Here is an 11,826-nt window from a genome sequence, read left to right on the forward strand (position 1 = left end):
CGGCCATGGACTCAAGAATACCTAGCCAAAGCTCCCAGTATTACATTATTATTATCGATATAATGCATTAGAATAGTGATAATACATGAAGATAATTCATGAAAAAGATTACAGTTTCCAGAATATTGGTCAATAATAATATTTGTCCTGAAGTCTCAAAATATAGTAAGCACAAAAAAGGGAACCAAAAGAATTTTTCAGTAGAATCAATAATTAGTACCAAACCTGGGGCCAGTGGAGCCACAATCTATATCACAGTAGCAACATCCACAGACTTTTAGATAGATGGCTCAGTTTTTCTCAATTGTATCGTGAATCTTTTGTATTGACTGAATCAAAATCATTCTGGAAAAGAGATGGATTGGGAATTATTGTGGTGGTGATGTTAAAATGCTACAGAAAGATGTACAATCACTCTTTCCCAATTACTGGGATACTGGCCCCTTCTTTGGTCATTACTGTTCTGAATGTGATATTTGGGCTCAATGCTATTTCCTTTATCCATCCAGGGAGTTTAAATTTAGATTGGAGTGCAATATCTGAGTTAGCCACCAGGAGGCAAGCTACATGAACTTTTCTTTCAGTCTGGTCACGCATGTGCCCTTAGGGTGGACATGCATTGTACGCTGACTTGAGTTCTGGGACTCTGAAGAAAGCTGGTCCCTGCCCCCAACTTGTCAAACACAGTTTCCTCAGGTTTCGCTTGGGAACAGCCCTTGCTGTCCAGGTTCCAATTTAATTAAGGTGAAACAAAGTACTGATGAAATACTTAAATATGAAATCTATTTCTCAGAGTCCCAATCCTTAGGAATAGCCCACTTTCTCAGGGAACTTCCAATAACACTCAAAGATGAATACATTGTCATCAAACAGTTTTTAAAAATAAAATAAAATGCAAAAGAAAGATGTAAAAGTTCTTCTCCATTGCTGCTCTCTCCCAGATGTTCAATATAAATGAGAAAGCTCCTAATTGAATTCATCCCAAACTCCTGAGAAACAGTGGTGGATGAGAGAATGTCCACTCACCATCTCATGGTTTAAAAGCAAAGCAGAGAAGATGATGTTTCCTGAATTTATCACTGGATCTCCTCAATTGCTTCTGGTGGATGTTAATCATAACTAGAATCTCAATGCTCATTTCAGTCCTGCTGTCTTGTCTCCCTCTCTCCCTCCCTCTCTCCCCCTCCTCTCTCTGAATCATTTCCTAGGACCCAAAGAAAAGTGATAATTCAATGGGATAAAAAGACAAAGCAAATTCTCCTGGGTTACATGCATAAATATTGTATGTTTGAATATTGAATGGAAGCCTTGGTTGCTTAGAGGTGAGTTGGCATGAATACCCTAGAAATGAGCCAGATCTAGATATTGCCAAATTTATCTGGTAAAACATGAGCAATTTGGAGATAATGTTATTAATGTCTCTGGGATTAAACTCAGTCTCTCTGTCTTCAGTCAATACAGAAGTCACAATTATTTACTCCCCAAAGTAAATCCTAGAGAATTCCCAACATCTTCCTATTTGAGGTTTTGCTGAACTAGCCAATGTTTAACTCATAAACATCCAGACTGTTTTCTTTACTCAGTAGGATATTTACAATTACTTTAGACAGCACAGATCACAAACCTTCTGTGCCTTACTCCTATGAGCCTCTTGTCCATGTTTTCCCATAAATCCTGTATAGCAAGTCTGTCCAGTGTGCTAGAGACCCTCCTCTTTTTTTTCAGGGTATTAAGGGTAGTAATGCATCACTCTAGCTATTCATCTTTTGTCTCTCATTTTTACTATATTGCCAGCCCTTCTCTCTTTTCAGTCATACACGTCCTTAATGTTGTCTTTTAGACAAATATCATTGGTAACATATAACAGCATATTTAGATTTGCTAGCATATTTTTTCTGTTGTCTTTGGGATTAATTTTATCCTCCTGAGATTGTAGTGATATAACATAGGCATACAACAGCTCTGGGAGAATATTTGTGTTAAAAGGTCAGTCAAGGTGGCTGCTTAAGCCAAGCAACCAATTGTCTCAATTAGTATTTTTCTGATTCTCTAGAATATTACAAGTAAATCATTATATCATCAGCAAATGGGGAGGAAGTTTTATCTCCATTTACTTATGTTTATGTCTTTAAATACTCTCTTAGCCTATTGCAATTTGCATTAATTCTGGAACTACATCTAATTATAATAAGAAGAATGAGTATCTCTGTTTTGCTCCTAGATTTATTGGGAAAGCTTCTAATGTTGAGCTTCTTAACTTAGGGTTCATAGATTTCAGGAAGATTCTGCGAACTTGGATAGGAAAATAAAATTGCATCTTTATTCTTGCTAATCTCTAACTCAAATACAATATTTCCTTCAAGTATGAATATAGGCAACAAATATTATTCTGAGAAGTCCAGAGGTTTCTGCAGACTTCCAAAGAGATCCATGGCACACACACAAAAAAATAAGAATCCCAGTTCTAATATATTCTTATTGTATGTGATGTTTTCTTTGACTTAAGATAGATATTTTTAATCATGCAAAAAAGAAAAATAATGAGAGTGAAAAGGAATAAAGCAGGAATGGTATTTCCAAATTGTCAAAATTATCTTATACTATGTTAAAAATAGAAAAGTAAATCAAGGTGAAAGACTAGAGAAGAGAACATTTTCAAAAATATCCCCTGATCTGTCATCAAATACTGGATAAACCCCAAAATATAAGTTACTTATGAAAGAACTCCCCATTTGATAAGAATTACATATAATAATAATATTGATCATGATAACTAACACCTATGAAGGCTTTACTATGGGTCAGGCATTGTACTAAACACTGTATTCTTATGTCATTTGATAGGGAAAAATTGGAAAGCAATCTGGAAGAAATTAAATTTAGACTAACATCTTGTGCCATATTTCACAATAAATTCAAAATGGTTATGTGACACAAATATTACAAATCATATCATAAGAAAACTAGAAGAGAAACAGATCATATATCTTTTACAACTATGGGTAAGATATGGATTTTTAACCCAACAAGTGATAGAGGCAATTACAAAGGTAAAATAAACATTTTGGATTGCCTAAAATTTTAAAGGTTTTATGTAAATAATATTAATGCATCTAGCAGAATAAGAAGGAAATAGGTCAAGTGAGGGAAACAAATATCTCTGTAGTATTTAAGAGCCAATAATCTATATAGACAACTAACAGAAAGGACTAAATGTCATTTACTAGTAGACAGATGGTCAAAGGAAAGGAAAAAAAAAGTTCTCAAAATAAGAATCATAAAGAATGCTCTAAGTCACTAAAAATAAGAAAAACACAAATATTTTTAAAATCTGAAGTTTCACCCTCCCCAGGAAATTCACAGATGAGATAAGATGAGAATAGTTAACACTGGAAGGATCATGGAAAAATTGGCCCACTATCTGCATTATTGGTAGAAATATGAAATAACACAACCATTCTGGAAAGCAAAGTGGAATTGTGTAAATAGGGTGGTTAAAATGTACATATTTTTCAAACCAGAGATTCCATTGCTAGGTAAAAATATTGTGCCACTGTGGAAAAGAAAGACTGTATATAGCCAAATATTTATGGCAGCACGTTTTGTGATAGCAAAGAACAGGTAGATAGTTATCAATTAAGTTTTATGTGTGATAGAGAACATCTAGATGGCACAGTGGATAGAGTGCTGAGAATGGGGCCAACAAGACTTGAGTTCAAATCCTGTTTCACTTACTAGTTATGGGATCCTGGCAATTCACTTAACTCCTGTTTGCCTCAGTTTCTTCATCTGTAAAACCAGGGTATCAATACCTATTTCTCAGGGTTGTCGTAAGTATCAAATGAGATAATAATAATAAAACATTTAGTACAATGTCAGACCCATAGTAAAGCCTACATGGGTATTATTTATCAATTAATAATATTATTATATGTAAATATAATAGAATATTGCTATGATGTAAGAAACAACAAACTTGGTAAATACAGTAAAACTTTACATTAACTGAAACAAAGTAAAGACAAGCAAGAAATATAACATAAAGATTATAGCAATGTAAATGGAAAAGACAACAATCCCCAAGTGATTGTAAACAAATATTTTAAAGTGACAAAAACAGAAGATATTTCTTCTCTTTTCTGCAAGCAGAGTTATGTGGAAAGTAGAATATTTCATGTGACGTTTTTAGTATATTAAAAGATTTTCCTGAATTTTTTTGCCCTCTTTCTTTTTTTTCTTTTCTTTTTTTTTTTTTTTTTTTTTTTTTTTTTTTTTTTTTTTGTGTAGAGAGAGTAGAGATATAGGTTGAAATGTTGAGATATGTAAGCAAAACACATCAATAAAATTTTTTAAATAGAAAATGAAAACAAGAAGAATTTACTGATTTCATTTTTAGCATACAATCTTCTCTTTTATTTTATTTATTTTTTATTTTTTTATTAATTTTATAACTATAACTTTTTTTGACAGTGCATATGCATGGGTAATTTTTTACAATATTATCCCTTGCACTCTGTTCTGAATTTTCCCCTCCTTCCCTCCACCTCCTCCCCTAGATGGCAGGCATTCCCATACATGTTAAATATGCTATAGTATATCCTAGATACAATATATGTGTGCAGAACCGAATTTTTTTTTTTGCACAGGAAGAATTGGATTCAGAAGGTAAAAATAACCTGGGAAGAAAAACAAAAATGCAAACAGTTTACACTCATTTCCTGTAAAGGGCTACAACTGAGCAGATGCAAGGTAACCTAGCACTTGAGGCTAATTACCAATTGGACAATTCTCTATTAACATGTTTGGAGGATGGCCCTACTTAACTATTCTGTGCTAGCTCCATCGGTGGGTGTGGACAAAAAATGGGAAGTGAGATCAGTGGGTGGAGTAGTATGAGGAGATTCATTCTTTGGCCCTAGAGAGAAAGGAAGGAGATGTAGAGATTCCTATATCTAATCCCCTGAGAGTGACCCTAAAGGAACAAGAATAAAGACTTTTGCTTATCCTGACTCCGGCTGATTCTAAGATATCCAGGGTCACAACAATTTCCCAGTGTTCCTTCTCTGGGTGTAGCTGATTCTGTCTATCATTGATCAATTGGGTCTGAATTGGATCTTCTCTTTGTTGAAGATATCCACTTCTATCAGAATACATCCTCATATAGTATCGTTGTTGAAGTGTACAGCGATCTTCTGGTTCTGCTCATTTCACTCAGCATCAGTTCATGTAAGTGTCTCCAAGACTCTCTGAATTCATCCTGCTGGTCATTTCTTACAGAACAATAATATTCCACAACATTCATATACCATAATTTACCCAATGGGCATCCATTCATTTTCCAGTTTCTGGCCACTACAAAAAGGGTTGCCACAAACATTCTTGCACATACAGGTCCCTTTTCCTTCTTTAGTATCTCCTTGGGATATAAGCCCAGTAGTAGTATGGCTGGGTTAAAGGGTATGCACAGTTTGATAACTTTTGGGGCATAATTCCAGATTACTCTTCGGAATGGTTGGATTCTTTCACAACTCCACCAACAATGTATTAGTGTCCCAGTTTTCCCACATCCCCTCCAACATTCATCATTATGTTTTCCTGCATCTTAGCCAATCTGACAGGTGTGTAGTGGTATCTCAGAGTTGTCTTAATTTGCATTTCTCTTATCAATAGTGATTTGGAACACTCTTTCATATGAGTGGAAATAGTTTTAATTTCATCATCTGAAAATTGTCTGTTCATATCCTTTGACCATTTATCAATTGGAGAATAACTTGATTTCTTATAAATTAGAGTCAGTTCTCTATATATTTTGGAGATGAGGCCTTTATCAGAACCTTTAATTGTAAAAATGTTTTCCCAGTTTGTTGCTTCCCTTCTAATCTTGTCTGCATTAGTTTTGTTTGTGCAAAAGCTTTTCAATTTGATGTAATCAAAATTTTCTATTTAGTGATCAATAATGATCTCTAGTTCTCCCTTGGACACAAATTCCTTCCTCCTCCACAAGTCTGAGAGGTAAACTATTCTATGTTCCTCTAATTTATTTATGTTGATCATTTCTTAAAAGAACTCTCCAAAAGAAAAATCTCACCATGTTATAATTAAAACCCAGATTTTCTAGATCAGAAAAAAAGTATACTACAATCAGGGAGAAAGGAGTTCAAGTATCAAGGAATCTCAATCAGAATTACCCAAGATCTAGCAGCTTTAACTATAAACAAGAGGAAGTCATGGGATATAAAATTCCCAAAGGGACAAGACATAGGCCAATAAGTGAAAAATAACTTACCCTGAAAAGATGAGAATAATCCTAAAGAGATACCAAAGGATATATGATAAAGCATATTCCCTACTTCCTGATACACTAGTAATAGACTCAAGCTTTAAAAACATGCCTGCTATGTGGATTTATTTGCTTCTCAATGCTTATTTTTATGGGTTTTTTCCTACTTTTAATTGGGCATGGAGAACTTGGAGAAGAAATCTAGCAATAGTAATACCAAAGAGAAAAAGAAAAAGAGAACCATTGAAACTTTAAAAAAAAAAACAAACAGAAAAGAACAGAAGAAATTTCAGGGGGAAACATAGATAAGTAGTGTGGTTTCAAAAACAACATGATATTACATATAATTGGAAAAAATAAATTACCATTAAAAATAAAACATTTTAAAAGGAAAATGACATTAAATTTAATAAGCAAGCTATATGAATAGAAATTCATGATTTCATATATAATCTTTATATTCTATTTTGCAATACTTTTTTGGTGCTTGTAAAATTTAGAATTACATAAATGTGTGATCTCTATGTATACATGTGTTTTTAAAGAGAAAAAGAAAAGAAAAAAATGGGCATGTATAGCAACAAGTAGTTTGGGAACATCAATCACTTTTCTGAGCCCTTCTTAGTATTCTCATTTGCTTCCAAAGATTCACTTGTAATCCCTATGTAGATAATACCCTGGGCTACATATCTTTCACTCTTGAATTCCAATACCACTTTTCCAACTGCCTGCTTTCCATCTTCACATGGATATTTCCTCATCATATAAAATTTAATATATCAAAACCAGAATTTCCTGAATTCTGTCCTTCTCTAAATATCCTCATTTGTTTTGATGATTCCACTATAATTTTTCTTTCTCACCCACATTTCATTCAGTTGCCGAGTCCTTTCAATTCTATCTGCACAATTCTTACTTCTGTCTCCTTTCTAATCACACTGAAAAATATAAAGAAAATAAATATACATGAATTTGAGTTCAACCTCTCTTCACCTCTCACCTGGATAGTCTAGCAACTTCCTCATCTCTGTTCCATTCCATACTCCACATACTTGCCAAAATAGTCTTCTTTAGGAACAGGTTTAATCAAGTCATTTCCTGCTCAAAAATCTTTAGGAACTCTCTATTGACTAGGATAAATACAAACTCCTCAGCTTGGATTTTTAAAGCTTTCACAAATTACTTGCATCTATCATTTCCGGTCTCTTTCATATTTCTCCCTGTCTGGCATTATTCATTCTGTGCAGGCCTTCAGTCTCAAGGGTCTGATTAGACTGTATGGTATTAATGATTTAAAATACAAGTATATATCTTAGTCTTAGATACCTGAAATGATGTAGATTAAATTCACTAAGGCCCATTTTGGGTAGGAGTAGGGGTAAGAATTTTATATTAAAAGGTACAGAGGAGGGAGGGTAGTACTTTTGAATATGACAAAATATTTCCACAAAATGTACTTGTTGTTATTGATTTAGGTTTATCTAGCTAGATGGGAAATCTGAAAAATCAGATCCTATATTGTTGGTTTGGGTTTTTTAATTTTTTAAATTTCTGAATGGTATTTAATATTTCCAATTACATGTAAAGATAGTTTTCAATATTCATATTTTGTAAGATGAGTTCCAAATTTTTTCTCCTTCTCTACCCCTCCCTAAAACAGTAAGTAATCTGATAGATCCTGTGTATTTGCTAAATATGTTTATATATCTTTTTTGGGTGTTTATTTATGTATTTAGTTAAAGGGTATTGTGTTTTGTTTTGTTCTTATGTCTCATTGATTCAAATACCCCAGACTGGGATTTTTGCATTTGAGTTCAGTATGTACCTGTCCAGAGATACTCTCCTTCATACAAGTGCATGATCTTGAAGTGTTAGCGTGCTTTCATCAGCATGTGCTTCTTTCATATGAATTTTTAAAAATCATCGACTTGCATATTTTAGTTTTGCCAGTAGTACATCTTGGCAAATTTTACTCAACAACTCACTATCACAGTTCTCATTTATTAAATGCCTACTATGTGTCAGGCATTGTGTGAAGATTGGAGAAAACAAATATAAAGAATGAAATAATTTCTATATGCAAGAAACTTACATTATAACAGAAAAGATAAATACATATATTATTGGTTATTGTCCTTCATTCTCAAAGAGGACCAAAATGACATCATTATATTAGAGTCAAGTTAATGTGTCCTATTGTGGCTTATCAGACTGATATTAACTCAGAATGCTCTGCCATTGATTGAACACATATAGTCCCTATGAACATTTGAGGTGGATTCTCTAATTTTGTGCATCTCACATTTCTTCTGAGCTAATTCAATTCTGCTTTGCTCGTAGACACAGCACCTTCTTTGAAGAGAGTACACCATGCTGGGCGGTCCTGGGCCATGTCATACAGTCAGTTCTGAAGTTCTTAAGAGAAACCTTGAGAGTGTCTTCTCTCACTTTTTCTGACCATCTTGTGAATTCACCCTGTGTGAGTTCTCCATAAAATAGTCCTTTTGGACTTCAACATTGGCATTCAAATAATATGAGCAGCCCAATGGAGTTGTGCTCTCTGTAATAGAGTTTGAATGCTTGAGAGTTTAGTTCTAGAAAGAACCTCAGTCTGGTGCCTTGTCCTGCTGGGTGATCTTCAGAACCTTCCTAAGACAATTCAAATGGAAGCTATTCCATTTCCTGGCATGGCGCTGATGTACTAACCAGGCTTCATAGACATACAACAATGAGGTCACAAAGGGTATAAATTCATGCATATTCTTTGACCTAACTACATCCCTACTAGGTATATGTATCAAAAGAGGACTTTTTTTTTTTAAGGAAAATGACAAAAATATTTATAGCAGCTCTCTTCTCAGGGAAAAAAGAAAGGAAATTGAAGGGATTCCTATCAATTGAGGAATGGTTCAATAAACTGTGGTATGAGTTTATAATGGAATATTGTTATTCTATAGGAAATGATGAGCAGAATGCTCTCAGGAAAAAAAAAAAACCACAAACAAATCTGGAAAGTCTTTCATGAACTCAAAATAAAATGTATTGTATATAACGTAATAGCAATGTTCTGACATGACCAGTGATAAATCACTGCTATTTTCATTAGTACAACCATTTATGACTACTGAAGGACTTATAATGAAAAATCCTACCCATATCCAGAGAATTAACTGATTGTGTCTGAATACAGATTGAAGCATTTTTGCTCTCCCTATCTCCCTATTTTTAAAAATTATTTTTTCTGCAGGGTTTTTATTTCCAATAAGATGGGAGATCTATGTTTTCTTTCACAACTTGATTTTTGTGGAAATGTTTTATATAACTTCACATGTGGTTTCTTATTCGCAGATGGGGATAAGAGAGAGAACCTAGAACTCAAAAAAATTTAAAACAATATAAAAATTATTTTTAATGCAACGAGGGGAAAAATAAATAAATGGAATGAAAAAAATGAGGTTAGCATAATATATACAATTATTTATAGAATAAACATGAAGAAAAACAGATAAATACAAAATAATTAGATATAAGGTGATTTGGAAAGGAAAATACTACAGTTGGGGGAATTAGCAAAGAAGCTGGTACTGAACTGAGTGTTGAAAAAAGAGGAATTCAGAAAGATCATGAGGGAACATAAGGTCTGGAGACTGAAGATGGAGTGTTACCATCATCATTAACAAGCATTTATTAAGTGCTTACTCTGTTGGTCATTTCCAGTTTGTCCTGTTTGTTCACAGCTGTTTGCAGTTTACTTTTCCTTCCCTCCCCGCCCCCCAAACTATGAGCTTCTTGAAATCAGGGATTTTTACCTTTTTTTTTTTTTTTTTTTTTTTTTTTTGTATACTCAGTGCTTTCCATAAGTGCTTAGCACATAAAAGATGCTTAATAAGTGCTTATTGAATGACTAGAGACGGAAGATTTGTTCACTAAACATTTCTCAAGCACCAACTATGTGCCAGGCATTGTGCTCAATACTGGGGACAAAAAACATTCTGCCCTCAAAGAATTAACACTTTAATAGAAGAGAAAATATTGTGTTGTTCACATGATAATAAATATACAGTGTAATGGGATGTAAAATTCAGAGGAAAGGGTCCTAGCAATGAAGGGTTTGAGCAGTCTTAAAGGGATCTAGGGAAGGCAGGATATGAAGGAGAGGAGGAAGAGAATTTCAGACAACCAATGAAAAGAAAGACAGAGTTGGAACATGGAATACTGCCTATGGGGAACTAAGAAGACCAGTATATTTTATTTTTTTTTCTTTTTTTAAATTTTTTTCTTTTTTTTTTATTCATTTTTCCAAATTATCCCCTCCCTCCCTCCACTCCCTCCCCCCATGACAGGTAATCCCATACATTTTACATGTATTACAATATAACCTAGATACAATATATGTGTGTAAATACCATTTTCTTGTTGCACATTAATTATTAGCTTCCGAAGGTATAAGTAACCTGGGTAGATAGACAGTAGTGCTAGCAATTTACATTCACTTCCCAGTGTTCCTTCTCTGGGTGTAGTTATTTCTGTCCATCATTGATCAACTGGAAGTGAGTTGGATCTTCTTTATGTTGAAGATATCCACTTCCATCAGAATACATCCTCATACAGTATTGTTGTTGAAGTGTATAGTGATCTTCTGGTTCTGCTCATTTCACTCAGCAACAGTTGATTTAAGTCTCTCCAAGCCTCTCTGTATTCCTCCTGCTAGACCAGTATATTTTAGAAGGAATTAAAATATAAGAAGCCTGGAAAGGGAAAAAGTGATTTCTAAAATAGGAGAGCTTTCTAAGCAATTGTGGTCAAAGGAAAGTCTGGAGTTGACAGTAGGAAATAGCAAATATTTCAGTTTCTCCAGATTCAATATGTCAAGGTGTATGAGTGTTGAAAAGGGACAATTACATCGGGGGATAGTCTTACTGAGACGAATTAGATGAAAGGAGTGTCAGACCAAGAGACGTGGGACTTTGTTTACAATATGGAACAGGATTTCCAAAGTCCATGATGGAAGGAGTAGTATGGAGTGAGATTAATTGCAGAAGAGTTAATGGAAGGGAGGAATGAAGGGGAAGGGTTATGAGGGGAGAGCAGGAGTTGGGGATTGAGGGTAGTTTGTCCTTATGTGTCCTGTGACTGAATAATACAGGGTGGGAAAGAAACAAGCAGTGAGAGATTGTCAGGTTTAAGAGATAGAATTAGCTATTGGATGAATAATAAAGTTTACACTCAGCAAGAGATGAAAAAGGAATATACTGTAATAGTAAGAGGTATGGGGAGCTAGGCTGACAAATGGCCCTTTTAGCAGAAGAAAATACCAGGGTCCTTAGAGAACTCCTGTCATCTCCTTCATGAGATCATATCTCCAAAACTTTCCACTGCCCCTCCACAGTCACCTCTGACCAATCCTAATATTTATTTGTGTCACTCAGAATCTTAATTAGGGATTTAGGAGTTTTTTTTTTCCCAAGCTTTTGGCAAAGTATCTGGACTAAGAACATTTCAGGCAAACTTTCCTTGAACCCAGCAATCAAGCTTCCATCTCTGCA

This window comes from Sminthopsis crassicaudata, chromosome 5 (assembly GCF_048593235.1).
Source record: "Sminthopsis crassicaudata isolate SCR6 chromosome 5, ASM4859323v1, whole genome shotgun sequence".
NCBI lineage: Eukaryota > Metazoa > Chordata > Mammalia > Dasyuromorphia > Dasyuridae > Sminthopsis > Sminthopsis crassicaudata.